The sequence below is a fragment of the Manis pentadactyla genome, chromosome 3, assembly GCF_030020395.1.
Source record: "Manis pentadactyla isolate mManPen7 chromosome 3, mManPen7.hap1, whole genome shotgun sequence".
NCBI classification, from domain to species: Eukaryota; Metazoa; Chordata; class Mammalia; order Pholidota; family Manidae; genus Manis; species Manis pentadactyla.
This window is the reverse complement of record NC_080021.1, coordinates 32,831,232-32,845,863: the sequence shown is the minus strand read 5'-3', so window position 1 is coordinate 32,845,863 and position 14,632 is coordinate 32,831,232. Positions and strand designations below refer to the sequence as shown.

The 14,632-nt window shown below is 38.4% G+C and overlaps 1 long non-coding RNA gene across 2 annotated transcripts in view; it reads left to right on the top strand.

Moving 5' to 3' along the window:
• Positions 1-14,632, top strand: part of LOC130682845 (uncharacterized) — a 283,848-nt gene that overhangs the window by 58,179 nt on the left and 211,037 nt on the right. For both annotated transcript variants that reach the window (XR_008996219.1, XR_008996218.1), the window contains exon 2: positions 1,813-1,957. This is a non-coding gene — a long non-coding RNA (uncharacterized LOC130682845). The remainder of the gene's footprint in view (positions 1-1,812; positions 1,958-14,632) is intronic.

Here is a 14,632-nt window from a genome sequence, read left to right as displayed (position 1 = left end):
ATTGTGAATTTAGACTGTTCATTTGTGATTGTTCTTCTTTCCTTAGGTAGGCCTGTATTGAAGCATACTTCCCTCTTAGCATGGCCTTCACTGTGTCTCACAGATTTTTGTGGTGTTGAATTATTGTTTTCATTTGTCTCCATATATTGCATGATCTCTGTTTTTATTTGGTCATTGATCCATTGATTATTTAGGAGTATGTTATTAAGCCTCCGTGTGTTTGTGGGCTTTTTCATTTTCTTTGTGTAATTTATTTCTAGGTTCGTACCTTTGTTATCTGAGGTCCTTCTCCTGTCCTTTCTCCTGTGCAGCAAGCTCTGTGAAGACCCTGCCCCTTCAGTAGCCCTCTTGCTGCTAGGAAGCCTCCCAGACCACCAGCCTTTCGTTTGGCCCAGAGCAGCCAGATGTAGATCCCTGCCTCCACAAATAGCTGGAATCTCAGTCTCTTAAGTATTCTTTGCTTTGCAATCCCACTAATCTCTCGGGCACCATGCAATGTGGTTTTGTGCTCCAAAGCAGAACTCTAGGGCTGAGTGTTCAGCAGTCCCAGGCTTCCCCCCAATCCCTGCTCTGTTTCTCTTCCTCCCACTGGTGAGCTGGGGTGGGGGAAGGGCTTGGGTTCTGCCGGATCAAGGCTTTGATATGTTACACTGTTTCTTGAGGTCTGTTCTCTTCTCCAGGTATATGTAGTCTGGTGCAGCCTTCTTTCCTGTTGGTCTTTTAGGATTAGTTTTATTAACTATATTTTTGTACTGTATGTGGTTTTGGGAGGAGTTCTCTGTCTCACCTCTCATGCCACTATCTTGAATTGATCCCCTTGGAAATGATGTTAAGTCATGTCTACATTTTCAGTTTTAAAGCATACCTGCTAGAAAATAAATTCTCTTAAGCAGAGATTAAAGAATTTTGAATGGTTTTAAAATGGCCCTAAGGAAGATTGTTTAAGTTTTGAAGTCAAGACAGTATATTTTGAATAAAGTTTTAATTATTTTACTGCTAATTTTTAATGTGACATTTAGTATGGACCCCATATCACTTTTTCTCCAGCTGTCAGTACAGTCTCTAAACTAAACCTTCTTCACCAGCTGTTGCCTAGTTCAATATGGTCCATGTTGGAATTTTTCCAACTCTGCCTGCACATAATTTCTAAGTCTTAACAGACCTGTGCAAAAATTAACCATAACTATAATCTTTCATGTTACTCACAGTTCTATTTAATGATCTGAAATAGTACCTGATAAATAGTGCAATCAGAAGAATTCTAGTTTCCCAGTAACTACTTCCATATCACTTTTCTGCTCTCATCTAATTTGAAACAGGTTTTGGATTACTACCTCTAAATTATGTAAACTCCTAATCAATGATTAAGAATCTTCAAGCTACTCCTTCTTTTTCTTTGTGTCTGTGTGTGGTTCCTAAGTATCAAAAAATTCAGGCCTAGTCAAATGAAATTATCCCCCACCCCTAGACTTCTTAGGCCTTTATTTCCACAAAGCTTGTTGGGGAAACAAAGGATGGGTGGTTATAACCAAAGAAAAGTAAATCCTTACAATGAAAAGTGGCTTTCAGAGAAAATGTCTCATTGTAGAATTAAAAGTACATTTGTATGAAATGCCTTTGACACAAATTATAGTTCAGAGAAGTATCTGAAGTGGAAAAACCATTCTTCATTTAAAAACAAATTTTTCAGTGAATGGTAATAGAGTGTTATTTATTGAGCACTCTGTAAATGCCAGGCATTTTATACTTACTTTGTTTGAACCTAAACACAACAATGGGAGATCATTATTTTAATATACCTTCATTTTGCAGATGAGGAAACTTGACAGCTAAAAGCTTGGGGAAATCTCCCATATTTACCAGTGAATAAATGTTAGAGCTTGAATTCAAACTCATGTGGGTATAACTTCTACATCGCTTGGCTTTTGCCTACAAGGTGTGCCCCCATCAGATCAAGGTATGTGGGGATGGGCTTTGTGTCTTTTATACTTTGTAATGGTGATTGCAAATGAAAATGTGATATGAATTTTTTTAAATTTATCAAATATTTATTGAGTGCTACAATGTGATTGGCACTTTTCTACAAGCTAATTAGTACTAATAGTGAATATTGCCATTTATTTAATTCTATAACTTATGTGCATTTTTCTAAAAGTCTGAAATTTGTTTTTAGCTCTTCTGTTATTTGATATTAAGGCTCTCAAAGGATCCCAGTGAGTTGCTGATGATTGACAATAATGAAAATATGTTAGACTGGATCTCAGGGGACCTGTAGATCTGTATTCACTAGGTTCCTTGGTGATCAATAGTAAATTTCTCTGTCTAGAGCTCAGTTTCTTTGTTTGTATAATTAAAGGATTGAATGCATGATCTCTGAGGTTCTTCCGAGTACTAATATTCTATAATTTTACTAAGCACACTCATATGTCATTCCTAAAGAACCATGTGAATACAGTGAAATGTTGATGGTTATATAATTAAGAACTGAAAGAAATGCCTTTGGATTGGCTTTGGGAATTATAAATGTGGTACATTTAAAGAAACCTTTAAAGTATTATACCAATTATATGAGTTTTCTATTGCTGTGTAACAAATTACCACACACATTCTGGCTTAAAACAACACACATTTACTATGTCATGTTTTCCATGGGCTGAGTCTTAGCATGGTTTAGCTGGGTCTTCTGCTGAATATCTCTCAAGGCTGCAATCAAGGTGTCAGTCAGCTACATTAGTTTCTGGGGCTTACTCTTCTGATCTCTAGTTGCTGGCAGAATTGATTTCACTGAAGTCCCCATTTTCTTGTTGACTGTCAGCCAGAGGCTCTTGGCTCCTAGAAGTTGCCCATGATTTCTTGCTCTGTGGCTCCTTCATAAATCCTCTCAAAACCTGGAAGCTTACTTCTTCAAGTTAATAAGCAATAACCTCTCAGTCCTGTCTGCTAAGATGAAGTCTTATATAACTGTACAATAACTATGGGTTTAATAATGTCCCCCAAAATTCATGTCCACCCAGAACCTTACCATGTGACTATATTTAGAAATAGTCTTTGCAGATTTAATTTGCCAAGTTAAGATAAGGTCACACTGGAGTAGAGTAGGTCCTAATCCAATGACTGATGTCCTTATAAGAAAGTACAAGCACACTGACATACAGAAAGAAGATGCCGTATGACAACAAAGCCAGAGACTGGAGTTAGGCTACTACAAGCCAAAGAACAGTAAAGATCACTGGCAACCACCAGAAGTTAGAAGAGGCAAGGAAAGATTCCTCCCCTAGAGTCTTCAGAGAGGGCTTGGACCTACAGATACCTTGATTGCAGATTTCTAGCCTCTAGAACTCTGAGAGAATAAAGTTTGATTGTTTTGAGCCACCATATTTATGGGACTTTATTAGGGTAGCCCTAGAAAACTAACATAGTGATATAATCATGGGAATAACAATATCCCATTACCTTTGCTATGTAATATAACTGAATAAAGGGAGCAACATCCTATCACTTTTGCTCATTTTCTTTTAGTGAGAAGCAAGTCAGTTTCCTCCCACACCGAAAGGGAAAAGATTATACAAGGCAATGACTCATTGGGATTACTTAACAATATATCTGCCATATCAATGTAAGGTTATTTTGTGAGCAGGCCTTTCCATTATGTAGAAAATGAATTAAGCAGCCCTTTCTAATTCTCCTTACCATTTCTAATTATTTCAATATTATCTGCAATGATATTTTATTAAAAGTTTCAGTGTGACTGATACAATTTTTTCTATGATGGCTCTTTTCTTTAAAGACCAGCACTCTTGAAATTTTTGGTATTCTCAGTTGTCTTTTTAAAATGGATTTGTTGATACTTTGGTTACAAGTTTTCTGAAGATGAAAGTTGATTGCTTGAAAGTGTTTGAAAGAGAAACAGTTTATTAAACTCTGCCCTCTTAAAAATATCATTATCACTCCAAGAGTTAATGTCAATTAATCAATATTCCCTTGAGCACCTACCATATACTCAGCATTGTACAAGATTATTAAGTAATCTCTTGCACATTTTCACTATTCTAAATGATGAAACAATATAATCAAAGGCAAGCTGAGATTTGTCAGCCAGCCAAAGGCATTGCTCTCAGATTATCTAGGATATACTTACACAAAACATTAGTAGAATCTATCATATTTATTAGATTTCACAGAATTGCAGTTCAGGGTTAGCAGGAACCAACAAAGCAAAACAGTAACTCTAACTGTGGCTACTCTGTGGTTTTCACATTAGTTCTTGAATCCAAACTTACACCAAAACTATGAAATACAGTCAGATTTGTGAACTAATGTTCCAGATACATCTGTCATATTTTCCTATGGATTTCTTTGTGGGCTGTTAGACAGACATGTGTTTTCCTTTGGGTACTGCTATTGAACTCTCTTATGGGATAGATTTCATCCCTTAGCTAGCCTTGGGGAAAAATAAATGTTTCCTTATATATGAACTTAGTGCATATCATGTTGCATAACTATTCTGGGTGCACAGTCCCTGCACATTTGAAATATTTTCTGGGATTCAAAAGCTTGCCTTTCAGAGATTGAAAACTTATCAGTATGTCTATTGTAAGATAGAGGCTTACATACTTTCATAAACAGTACTGTCATATTTCAATCCCTAAACTATTCTTGATTCTATAAAGATCACAATTAAAATTCTTCTTGCCAAATTCTTATCTTTAACACTGCATGAATAATCCTTTATGGTATTGGTATTTAATACTGCCAGAAAGAGGTTTAAATGCTGTAATTCCAGAAAGATTATTTGGGTAATATTAAATATAGAGAAATAAAGTACATTTTAGGTCTATAATATTAGAATTGCCATATAATGTAATGAAGTGAAATTGCTTCATGTAAAGAAGTTCATACATTTGATTTCTTGACTGTGGATTAAAAAAAATGAAATGTTCTGTAAGTCCCTGTTGAAATTTAGATAGTCAAAGGCAATAATTTTCCTCTGAGTTTTCTCTGAGTTTTTGTATATGTCAAATTTGACTATGCTGAGGCTGAATGTGTTGAGTTTGAGTTGGGTCTCTCTATGGGAGAGGTCAGAATCCTACACGCTCTGGAATCAGTTGACCAGAGTTCAGATTTAAGCTTGTGACACTTTTTAGCTCCAAAATGGGTTAGGATGATACATCACAGAGAATTTGTGACTATTAAATAATGGAAGTCAATTACATAGCAGAAAGCCTAGCATATAGGAAGTACTCAATATATGTTAGGTAAAATTAATCAACAAAAATGAAATGTCAACCCAACAGTTGACTTCAAAGTAACTGTGAAGCTAATTTAGGTTATGGAGAAATTTGCAAATTATCTTGGGATTTTCTTTGGATTAGAATATTTTGGCACCATCCATCCTGGTAAGAAGCAACACACATTCACGGCTTACCTACTGTATATTAGAATGGTATGTTAGAATCTTTGTATAGATGAACTCAACTAATTCTTAAAAAAATCACACAAACCTCTGATAGATTCTCATTTCAAAATAAGGAATTGAGCTCAAATAGTAAATTATGGATCTGTTATTTAAATCTATGTCTTTTTTTTGGTATCTTATTTGCATTTTAATGGATTTGGTTTGATAACCTTTTTTTTTTTCTAGATAATTATTTTTTTATTGAAGGGTAGTTGACGCACAGTATTGCATTACATTAGTTTCAAGTGTACAACACAGTGATAAAACATTTATATACATAATTCTAGGTTCCAGCTATCACCCTACCAAGCTGTTACAATAACTTGACTATATTCCTTATGCTATACATTACATCCCGGTTACTTATTAATTTTACCATTGGAAGTCTGTCCTTTTTTTGTGTGTGTGAGGGAATCTCTCATATTTATTGATCAAATGGTTGTTAACGACAATAAAGTTCTGTATAGGGGAGTCAATGCTCAATGCACAATCATTAATCCACCCCAAGCCTAATTTTCGTCAGTCTCCAATCTTCTGAGGCATAATAAACAAGTTCTTACATGGAGAACAAATTCTTACATAATGAATAAGTTACATAGTGAACAGTACAAGGGCAGTCATCACAGAAACTTTCGGTTTTGCTCATGCATTATGAACTATAAACAGTCAGTTCCAATATGAATACTCATTTGGTTTTTATACTTGATTTATATGTGGATACCACATTTCTCTCTTTATTATTATTATTTTTAATAAAATGCTGAAGTGGTAGGTAGATACAAGATAAAGGTAGAAAACATAGTTTAGTGTTGTAAGAGAGCAAATGTAGATGATCAGGTGTGTGCCTGTAGGCTATGTGTTAATCCAAGCTAGACAAGGGCAATAAAACATCGACTTATGCAGAAGATTTCTCTCAGAACGGGGGGTGAGGTTCTAAGCCTCACCTCTGTTGATACCTAATTTCTCACCTGCTGACCCCCCTGCGACTGTGCCTGTCTTAGGTTGTTCCTCCCTTGAGGAATCTTACCCGTCTCTGGCTAACCAGTCATCTTCCGGAGCCATACAGGGAAATGTAAAGTTGGTAAGTGAGAGAGAAGCCTTATTGTTTGAAATGGTTAGCTTTTTATTTCCTTGCATACTTATGCCCTTTAGCTTCTATGCCCAGCATTTGTCTTAAGGTATCTTTACCACTAGGAAGAATTATGATACTCGGTAAATTTGATATGAGGCACGAATTCTATTTAAGGGTTGTAATTAGGAAGGAAGAAGAAAAGCTATAGAAGTAGCAGGCGGAAGAAAACATGGGAAGATTGATTATTTCTTTGACCTATCTTCTTGTAGAGTAACTTCAGCATGTATAGATTTTAAGCTACTACTTAAATTGTGCACACGCATTAACATAATAGTATAGTTACATAACCAAAGCATATCTGTAATTACCAGCCATCTCCAGTGAAACCAAGAAAACCAGTTAGGCACCTTAGGCATTTGTGAAAATTTATCTATGATAGAGTGGATAATGTCCAACTGAACTTGAACAGTCTGAGAGAAATCAGACAAATTAAAACAACCCATTCCTGGGGAATGTTCACATCCCCCATGTTCTTTTAACAGTAAATAGTCTGTAGGTGTAAGATTTTGGAGCGCTACAATTTGCACTTCTCCTAATTCTTGGTTGAGTTCCAACAGTATAGATCCAGTCAAATTTGTTGTTTTACTGTATGCACAGGCCAGCTTAGATATCTCCTTCTTCATTCCCACAGCAAGTCCAGGAGCTGGTGGGATGAGTGCATCTACAGCTGTAGCAGTGCGTGGATCTTTGTTGGGGTTTTTTGATGATCATCTTCCGGCATGAGTCTTCCAGAGAGTGCTGATGTTGGAAGTTCTCTTTCATATCGTATCTTAGTTCATTTACAGGGTAGCCCAATTAGGCTTTGATCTTCTGTATAAACGCAAACAGACCCTTTGCCTACACTTTTATGTGCCCTTTATACCCTTGTGTAGAACTCATTGGAGGTTACCACACAGGAACTGCCCTTTTTCTTTTGTTTTGTTTTGTTTTGTTTTGTTTTTGGTATCACTAATCTACACTTACATGACAAATATTATGTTTACTAGGCTCTCCCCTATACCAGGTCTCCCCTATAAATCCCTTTACAGTCACTGTCCATCAGCATAGCAAAATGTTGTAGAATCACTACTTGCCTTCTCTGTGTTGTACAGCCCTCCCTTTTCTCCTACCCCCCCATGCATGTTAATCTTAATACCCCCCTACTTCTCCCCACCCCTTATCCCTCCCTACCCACCCATCCTCCCCAGTCCCTTTCCCTTTGGTACCTGTTAGTCCATTCTTGAGTTCTGTGATTCTGCTGCTGTTTTGTTCCTTCAGTTTTTCCTTTGTTCTTATATTCCACAGATAAGTGAAATCATTTGATATTTCTCTTTCTCTGCTTGGCTTGTTTCACTGAGCATAATACCCTCCAGCTCCATCCATGTTGCTGCAAATGCTTGGATTTGCCCTTTTCTTATGGCTGAGTAGTATTCCATTGTGTATAAATACCACATCTTCTTTATCCATTCATCTATCGATGGACATTTAGGTTGCTTCCAATTCTCGGCTATTGTAAATAGTGCTTCGATAAACATAGGGGTGCACTGATCTTTCTCATACTTGATTGCTGCATTCTTAGGGTAAATTCCTAGGAGTGCAATTCCTGGGTCAAATGGTAAGTCTGTTTTGAGCATTTTGATGTACCTCCATACTGCTTTCCACAATGGTTGAACTAACTTACATTCCCACCAGCAGTGTAGGAGGGTTCCCCTTTCTCCACAGCCTCGCCAACATTTGTTGTTGTTTGTCTTTTGGATGGCAGCCATCCTTACTGGTGTGAGGTGGTACCTCATTGTAGTTTTAATTTGCATTTCTCTGATAATTAGCGATGTGGAGCATCTTTTCATGTGTCTGTTGGCCATCTGTATTTCTTTTTTGGAGAACTGTCTGTTCAGTTCCTCTGCCCATTTTTTAATTGGGTTATTTGTTTTTTGTTTGTTGAGGCGTGTGAGCTCTTTATATATTCTGGATGTCAAGCCTTTATCGGATGTGTCATTTTCAAATATATTCTCCCATACTGTAGGGATCCTTTTTGTTCTATTGATGGTGTCTTTTGCTGTACAGAAGCTTTTCAGCTTAATATAGTCCCACTTACTCATTTTTGCTGTTGTTTTCCTTGCCCGGGGAGATATGTTCAAGAAGAGGTCACTCGTGTTTATGTCTAAGATGTTTTTGCCTATGTTTTCTTCCAAGAGTTTAATGGTTTCGTGACTTACATTCAGGTCTTTGATCCATTTTGAGTTTACTTTTGTATATGGGGTTAGACAATGGTCCAGTTTCATTCTCCTACATGTAGCTGTCCAGTTTGCCAGCACCACCTGTTGAAGAGACTGTCATTTCGCCATTGTATGTCCATGGCTCCTTTATCAAATATTAATTGACCATATATGTCTGGGTTAATGTCTGGATTCTCTAGTCTGTTCCATTGGTCTGTGGCTCTGCTCTTGTGCCAGTACCAAATTGTCTTGATTACTATGGCTTTATAGTAGAGCTTGAAGTCGGGGAGTGAGATCCCCCCTACTTTATTCTTCTTTCTCAGTATTGCTTTGGCTATTCGGGGTCTTTGGTGTTTCCATATGAATTTTTGAATTATTTGTTCCAGTTCATTGAAGAATGTTGCTGGTAGTTTCATAGGGATTTCATCAAATCTGTATATTGCTTTGGGCAGAATGGCCATTTTGACGATACTAATTCTTCCTAGCCACGAGCATGGGATGAGTTTCCATCTGTTAGTGTCCCCTTTAATTTCTCTTAAGAGTGACTTGTAGTTTTCAGAGTATAAGTCTTTCACTTCTGTGGTTAGGTTTATTCCTAGGTATTTTATTTTTTTTGATGCAATTGTGAATGGAGTTGTTTTCCTGATTTCTCTTTCTGTTGGTTCATTGTTAGTATATAGGAAAGCCACAGATTTCTGTGTGTTGATTTTGTATCCTGCAACTTTGCTGTATTCTGATATCAGTTCTAGTAGTTTTGGGGTGGAGTCTTTAGGGTTTTTTATGTACAGTATCATGTCATCTGCAAATAGTGACAGTTTAACTTCTTCTTCTTTACCAATCTGGATTCCTTGTATTTCTTTGTTTTGTCTGATTGCCGTGGCTAGGACCTCCAGTACTATGTTAAATGACGGTGGAGAGAGTGGGCATCCCTGTCTAGTTCCCAATCTCAGAGGAAATGCTTTCAGCTTCTCGCTGTTCAATATAATGTTGGCTGTGGGTTTATCATAGATGGCCTTTATTATGTTGAGGTACTTGCCCTCTATTCCCATTTTGCTGAGAGTTTTTATCATGAATGGATGTTGAACTTTGTCAAATGCTTTTTCAGCATCAGCATCTATGGAGATGATCATGTGGTTTTTGTCTTTCTTTTTGTTGATGTGGTGGATGATGTTGATGGACTTTCGAATGTTGTACCATCCTTGCATCCCTGGGATGAATCCCACTTGGTCATGGTGTATGATCCTTTTGATGTATTTTTGAATTCGGTTTGCTAATATTTTGTTGAGTATTTTTGCATCCATGTTCATCAGGGATACTGGTCTGTAGTTTTCTTTTTTGTTGGGGTCTTTGCCTGGTTTTGGTATTAGGGTGATGTTAGCTTCATAGAATGAGTTTGGGAGTATCCCCTCTTCCTCTATTTTTTAAAAACTCTAAAGACAATGGGTATTATGTCTTCCCTGTATGTCTGATAAAATTCCGAGGTAAATCCATCTGGCCCGGGGGTTTTGTTCTTTGGTAGTTTTTTGATTACCGCTTCAATTTCGTTGCTGGTAATTGGTCTGTTTAGATTTTCTGTTTCTTTCTGGGTCAATCTTGGAAGGTTGTATTTTTCTAGGAAGTTGTCCATTTCTCCTAGGTTTCCCAGCTTGTTAGCATATAGGTTTTCATAGTATTCTCTAATAATTCTTTGTATTTCTGTGGGGTCCGTCGTGATTTTTTCCTTTCTCGTTTCTGATACTGTTGATTTGTGTTGACTCTCTTTTCTTCTTAATAAGTCTGGCTAGAGGCTTATCTATTTTGTTTATTTTCTTGAAGAACCAGCTCTTGGTTTCATTGATTTTTGCTATTGTTTTATTCTTCTCAATTTTATTTATTTCTTCTCTGTTCTTTGTTATGTCCCTCCTTCTGCTGACCTTAGGCCTCATCTGTTCTTCTTTTTCCAATTTCGATAATTGTGACATTAGACCATTCATTTGGGATTGCTCTTCCTTTTTTAAATATGCTTGGATTGCTATATACTTTCCTCTTAAGACTGCTTTTGCTGTGTCCCAGAGAAGTTGAGGCTTAGTGTTGTTGTTGTCATTTGTTTCCATGTATTGCTGGATCTCCATTTTGATTTGGTCATTGATCCATTGATTATTTAGGAGCGTGTTGTTAAGCCTCCATGTGTTTGTGAGCCTCTTTGCTTGCTTTGTACAGTTTATTTCTAGTTTTATGCCTTTGTGGTCTGTAATGTTGGTTGGTAGGATTTCAATCTTTTCGAATTTTCTGAGGCACTTTTTGTGGCCTAGTATGTGGTCTATTCTGGAGAATGTTCCATGTGCACTTGAGAAGAATGTATATCCTGTTGCTTTTGGATGTAGAGTTCTATAGATGTCTATTAGGTCCATCTGCTCTACTGTGTTGTTCAGTGCTTCCGTGTCCTTACTTATCTTCTGCCCAGTGGATCTATCCTTTGCGGTGAGTGGTGTGTTGAAGTCTCCTAGAATGAATGCATTGCAGTCTATATCCCCCTTTAGTTCTGTTAGTATTTGTTTCACATATGCTGGTGCTCCTGTGTTGGGTGCATATATATTTAGAATGGTTATATCCTCTTGTTTGACTGAGCCCTTTATCATTATGTAGTGTCCTTCTTCATCTCTTGTTACTTTCTTTGTTTTGAAGTCTAATTTGTATGATATTAGTACTGCAACCCCTGTTTTCTTCTCACTGTTATTTGCTTGAAATATGTTTTTCCATCCCTTGACTTTTAGTCTGTACATGTCTTTGGGTTTGAGGTGAGTTTCTTGTAAGCAGCATATAGATGGGTCTTGCTTTTTTATCCATTCTGTTACTCTGTGTCTTTTGATTGGTGCATTCAACCCATTAACATTTAGGGTGACTATTGAAAGATATGTACTTATTGCCATTGCAGGCTTTAAATTCGTGGTTATCAAAGGTTCAAGGTTAGCCTCTTTAGTACCTTACTGCCTAACTTAGCTCGCTTATTGATCTGTTATATACACTGTCTGGAGATTCTTTTCTTCTCTCCCTTCTTGATCCTCCTCCTTGATTCTTCATATTTTGGGTGTTTTGTGCTGTGCTCTTTCTAGGAGTGCTCCCATCTAGAGCAGTCCCTGTAAGATGTTCTGTAGAGGTGGTTTGTGGAAAGCAAATTCCCTCAGCTTTTGTTTGTCTGGGAATTGTTTAATCCCACCATCATATTTGAATGATAGTCATGCTGGATACAGTATCCTTGGTTCAAGGCCCTTCTGTTTCATTGTATTAAATATATCATGCTTTTCTCTTCTGGCCTGTAGGGTTTCTGTTGAGAAATCTGATGTTAGCCTGATGGGTTTCCCTTTATAGGTGACCTTTTTGTCTCTAGCTGCCTTTAACACTCTTTCCTTGTCCTTGATCTTTGCCATTTTAATTTTTATGTGTCTTGATGTTGTCCTTCTTAGATCCTTTCTGTTGGGGGTTCTGTGTATTTCCGTGGTCTGTTCGATTATTTCCTCCCCCAGTTTGGGGAAGTTTTCAGCAATTATTTGTTCTAAGATACTTTCCATCTCTTTTCCTCTCTTTTCTTTTTCTGGGACCCCTATAATACGGATATTGTTCCTTTTGGATTGGTCACACAGTTCTCTTAATATTGTTTCATTCCTGGAGATCCTTTTGTCTCTCTCTATGTCAGCTTCTATGCGTTCCTGTTCTCTGATTTCAATTCCATCAATGGCCTCTTGCATTCTATCCATTCTGCTTATAAACCCTTCCAGAGTTTGTTTCATTTCTGCGATCTCCTTTCTGGCATCTGTGATCTCTCTCCGGAGTTCATCCCATTTCTCTTGCATATTTCTCTGCATCTCTGTCAGCATGTTTATGATTCTTATTTTGAATTCTTTTTCAGGAAGACTGGTTAGGTCTGTCTCCTTCTCTGGTGTTGTCTCTGTGATCTTTGTCTGCCTGTAGCTTTGCCTTTTCATGGTGATAGGAATAGTTTGCAGAGCTGGGACGAGTGACGGCTGGAAGGGCTTCCTTTCTTGTTGGTTTGTGGCCCTCCTCTCCTGGGAGAACAGCGACCTCTAGTGGCTTGTGCTGCGCAGCTGTGCGCAGACAGGGTTTCTGCTTCCTGCCCGGCTGCTATGGAGTTAATCTCCGCTGTTGCTGTGGGCGTGGCCTGGCTCGGGCAGCTACTCCAAAGTGGTTTAGTCGCGTTGGAGCAGGAGCGGCTGGGAGGTTATTTATCTCAGTAAGGGGCCTCCCTGCTCCCTGCAGCCAGGGGTTATGGTGCCCAGAGATCCCCAGATTCCCTACCTCTGGATTAAGTGTCCCACCCTGCCCCTTTAAGACTTCCAAAAAGCACCCGCCAAAACAAAACGACGACCACAAAAAAAAAAGAAAGAAAAAAAATTTAAATCAAAAAAAAAAAAAGTGGCCGCTCGTTTTTCTTTCTTCTCCGCCGCCAGCCTCAGGCCTCTGCTCACCGGTCTTGCTGCCCTGTTTCCCTAGTATTGGGGTCCCTATCCCTTTAAGACTTCCAAAATGTGCTCGCCAAACAAAAGAGCAAAAAACAAAAAATAAAAAAAAAATGGTTGCGCGCTTTTCTTATGTCCTCCGGCACCTGGCCTCCAGTGCCCGCTCACTGTTCTTGCTGCCCTGTTTTCTTAGTATCGAGCGCCCTGCACTCTGGCCCGGATGGCTGGGGCTGGGTGTTCGGCAGCCCTGTGCTCCGTCTCCCCCCCGCTCTGCCTGCTCTTCTCCAGCCGGGAGCTGGGGGGAGGGGCGCTCGGCTCCCGCCGGGCCGGGGCTTGTATCTTACCCCCTTCGCGAGGCGCTGGGTTTTCTCAGGTGCAGATGTGGTCTGGATATTGTCCTGTGTCCTCTGGTCTTTATTCTAGGAAGGGTTGTCTTTGTTATATTTTCAAAGATATATGTTGTTTTGGGAGGAGATTTCCGCTGCTCTACTCACGCCGCCATCTTCCGCCTCTCTCTCTAAATCTATATCTTTTAAAATCCTTAATCTAAGGTCTTTCCACTCCACCATGCTGCCTCTCAAAAGACAGAGTTCCCTGAAATTCACCCATGTTTATATGACTTCTGTGTGCTACGAAGAGAGGAAAATAAAAATGAAAAGTAGTGAAAACCATACAGAAAACTTGATATTTCCTGTGAAAAGGCATACATGATTTTGGGAGGTTTGAAATGTGATTAGGCATGCACAATCAGACATATTCTTAGTCTTGCTTGTGTAGATATTTCTCTCTTACTTCCGTCTGCACATACATGCATTTACGATTGCCTGGACCAGTTTGTGTTTATTGGCAATCTTGGACTCACTTAGATGGGATGAGGGTGGGAATGGTGGGTAAGAAATAACTACATTTGCATTTTAAAAAGATCACAATAGTGCAAAAACTGTTTAAAGTCCAGATGAATGCATGGAGGTCAGTAGTCCAGGTGAAAGCTGATTCTTGGAGTAGACTAATAGTAATCAAGAGGGTGAAAAGTCAGTTGATTTGAATTCGAAGTTAAATCAATGGGACTTCGTGATGAACTGGGTATGAGTGGTGAGGTCAGAAGGTTCCAATATAACTCTTAGTTCTGTAAGGTTCACTGAGATAGGGGAAACAAATAGAATCATTTTTTAGGAGGAAGATCAATACCTTGATTTTTGTATATGTCAAATTTGACTATGCTGAGGCTGAATGTGTTGAGTTTGAGACTTCCAAATGGAGATTTAGGGTAGGAATAGTCCTAGACTAGAGATATAAATATGGGGAGTGGGTGGATAATCATAGTATATAGGTTGATTAAAACTGTGGTTGTGGATGTGGTTTTCTCAGAGGGTGAGCCAAAAAAGTTTGTTTACTG